The sequence below is a fragment of the Odocoileus virginianus genome, chromosome 25, assembly GCF_023699985.2.
Source record: "Odocoileus virginianus isolate 20LAN1187 ecotype Illinois chromosome 25, Ovbor_1.2, whole genome shotgun sequence".
In the NCBI taxonomy this organism is placed as follows: domain Eukaryota; kingdom Metazoa; phylum Chordata; class Mammalia; order Artiodactyla; family Cervidae; genus Odocoileus; species Odocoileus virginianus.
In genome coordinates this window covers 50,536,127-50,539,471 of record NC_069698.1, presented here as the reverse complement: position 1 = coordinate 50,539,471, position 3,345 = coordinate 50,536,127, and the positions used below count along the sequence as shown (strand labels likewise).

General features: G+C 48.6%; 1 long non-coding RNA gene across 1 annotated transcript; it reads right to left on the bottom strand.

Moving 5' to 3' along the window:
• Nucleotides 1-912: 912 nt before the first annotated feature.
• Nucleotides 913-3,048, bottom strand: LOC139031126 (uncharacterized). The gene is made up of 2 exons (XR_011483539.1): nucleotides 2,899-3,048; nucleotides 913-1,434 (listed from the first exon to the last, which is right to left on the bottom strand). It is a non-coding gene; the product is annotated as an uncharacterized lncRNA (long non-coding RNA).
• Nucleotides 3,049-3,345: the final 297 nt, after the last annotated feature.

Below are 3,345 nucleotides of genomic sequence, written 5' to 3'. Positions count from 1 at the left end.
CCTGGGCCTTTGGCAGTGAGAGCACGGAATCCTCACCACTGAACCACTGGGGAATTCCCAGACGTCTGCATCTCAAGATTAGTGGAGCTTATGGGCTAGAGTAACTTCTCCTTTCGTAATGGAAACTGGAATTTTTTCTGAGGTCCACTTTGCAGCCAGGATGCTAGCGGGGGACAGAGATGCAAGGCGACCTCCCATGGATTATGCTGATGGTAGTGGGGTGGTGGTGGTGGGGAGCTTGGCAGGACCCTTCAGGCTGGACAAGCACCTGGGACTTAGATGCAGTCAGTAGGGGAAATTCGGAGGTGCCTCAACCTGGGAGACGCAAATTTATAAGTGATGCCGAGGAGACTCTGAGATAAAGTGACTGGGACTCTCTACTGTTTTGCTTTGAAGTCCAGTGTTATTGGAGCCTGTCTGATGCATGGAGGCTGGACTAAAGCTGATGGAAGAAGGAACACTGGGGGCCCTGGTTCACCATAAAGGCCATGATTCTGAAGAGGTTAGGACTCAGGGGATGTGAATGGTGGTTCCAGAGCCTAAGGCATTTGGGAGGAGCAATTGTCTGGGTCAGCCTGTGAGGGACACGGCCGCTGGTGCATTGTGCATTCTGGGAAGTGGATGCATGTGAATCAAAAGTGGGCACTAACACACTGTCACAGCCCCAAAGTGGGAACAGTTCAAATATCCATCAGCTTATGAGCAGATAAATAAACTCTGGTCCATCCATGTACGGAAAACTTTTCAGCAATTAAAAAAAAAAAAGACTTTCTTACTGGTCCAGTGGTTAAAACTTCACACCTCCAGTTCAGGGGACACACATTTGATCCCTGGTCAGGGGAGATCCAAGGGCTCATATATTATAGCACGTATGGGCCTTGAGAACCTTGAGTTAAATGAAAGAGCCTAATCACAGGTCACACGTATGATTCTCTTCATATGAAATGTACAAGCTAGGGAAATCCATGGACAGAGCAGAGAGGCCAGGGGATGGGAGGAAAGGGGATGGGAAGGGACATGGGGGGGGTCAGAAGATCAACTTGGGGTTCACACATCCCCCTAGTGTGCCCTCTGGGGCCATGCCGTTTACCCGCTGCGGCACCATCATCTCTGGGCTCTGTTTATGCTTCAAGACCAGCTCTTAGTCACTGTCGTTTCTTTATAGATTGATGTCTTTGTTTTTGTTTTTTGTCTATGCTGGGTCTTCGTGGCTGCATGCGGACTCTTTGCAGCTGCACCGAGCAGGGGCTACTCTTCACGGCTTCTCACGGCTGCAGACCGCAGGCTCCAGGCTTCCGTAAGCGCAGCGTGCGGATTCCGTGGCCCTGGCTCTTGGGCTCTAGAGCCCACGTCCCTTGCACGGCCAGGCAGCGTCTTCGTCACTGGGCCACCAGGAAAGCCAAGACCAGCACTTCGTGAGGGAGTCTCTGAGGCCTGGGAACGGTGAGGAGGGTGAGCTCAGGAGGCCCAGCCAGAGTGAGGACAACAGGGCCCACGTCCTCTCAGCACCCTTAGTCTCTTTTGCTCAAATGTGGGTTTTCTGGGGCACAGAGCTGCTGGTGGCCCTGAGGTTTCAGTTTCCTGTCTCTTGCCAAGCTTCTGTTTGCCATCCTGTTGTGTGAGTCAGAGCGAGTCATCCCTGGGGGCATGGGAGGCTTAGATTCTCAGTTCTGCCCACATCTTAGAGGTCTCTGGGTCTGCATCAACACTGGCCACACCCAGGCTTGCCCCCCAAGTCCGAGTCAATTGAGGTGGGTGGTGGGGACCCACACCTTTGACTCTTCAGCCAGGAAAAGAACCCTTTTTCTCCAGAAAAATATTACACAATAGATCAAAGTGCATGCAGGCAAAAACAGAGGGGCGAAAGTAAATATTATAGAGAAGTCTCCGGCAGTTGATTAATACAAATTTGGTGTTATTTTCCGGGGTTTTGTGCTATCCATGATAATTGATTCCTTTTTGAGATTTGTAACTTGTGATTTTATTTTCTCATTGTACACAAACATTCATTTTTGCATCTAATTTTGTTTTCTTTTTCTTAAAAACAGACTCCCAGGATTCTACGAGCTTTACGTCCCCAAACATTTGGGATCTGCCTCTTGGCTAAGGGCTTCCCTGGTGGCTCAGCTGGTAAAAAATCTGCCAGTAATGAGGAGACTTGGATTTGATCCCTGGGTTGGGAAGATCCCCTGGAGAAGGAAAGGGCTACCCACTCAGTATTCTGGCCTGGAGAATTCCATGAACTGTATAGTCCATGGGGTTGCAAAGAGTCTTTAACTTTTGCTAACTTTCTTGTCTAGAGGTGGTGTTGGTGGTAAAGAATCTGCCTGCCAGTGCAGGAGAGGCAAGACATGCAGGTTCAGCCTCTGAGTCCAGAAGATTCCCTGAAGAAGGAAGTGGCAACCCGCTCCAGTATTCTTGCCTGGAGAATCCCATGGACGGAGAAGCCTGGCGGGCTACGATCCATAGGGTTGCAAAGAGCCAGGCACAACTGAAGTGACTTAGCATGTATCTTGTCTAAAGGTTCACGTAGGTTCAAGTTTAACATTTGGTAAAGAATATTTCATACTTACAGTGAAAATTAAAGTTGCTCAGGTGTGACCAACTCTTTGCAACCCATGGACTATACAGTCCATGGAATTCACCAGGGCAGAATACTGGACTGGGTAGCCCTTTCCATCTCCAGGGGATCTTCCCAACCCAGGGATCGAACCCAGGTCTCCTGCATTATGGGCAGATTCTTTACCAGCTGAGCCACCAGGGGAGCCCATGAATCCTGGTGTGGGCAGCCTATACCTTCCCCAGCGCATCTTCCTGACCCAGGGATCGAACCGGAGTCTCCTGCATTGCAGGCGGATTCTTTACGAGCAGAGCTACCAGGGAGGCCCTCATACTTACACATCACATCAGTTCTCCCAGGATGTCTGTGTATCTCAATTCGAGTGACCACTCAGTTCAGGCAGGGACTTGACAGCTAGATCTGTCCACTGTAAAGGTCCATTTGCCCCACTGCAGTCACTATGCAGTCAGTGGGGTAGTATGTTGTCACTATGCAAATACTGCACTCCCTGACTTATCACTGAATGGTTTTAACAAACATTGATGAGCCTTTCCTGAATCAGTTATATCACTGGGAGTTGCAATAATGCTAAATTATCTGATTCCTTCACTCATTCTGGTTTTGTTGGCTGGAATTTTTTTTTATGAAGAAAGCTTTCCTTCATTGATTTCACAGATAATTTTAATGTCAACCAACTATGACTTGGAAGCACCAATATAATCTATTCATTTATAGATGAGAAAAACCAAGGTTCATGGAGGTATAAAGATTTGCTGAAAATCACA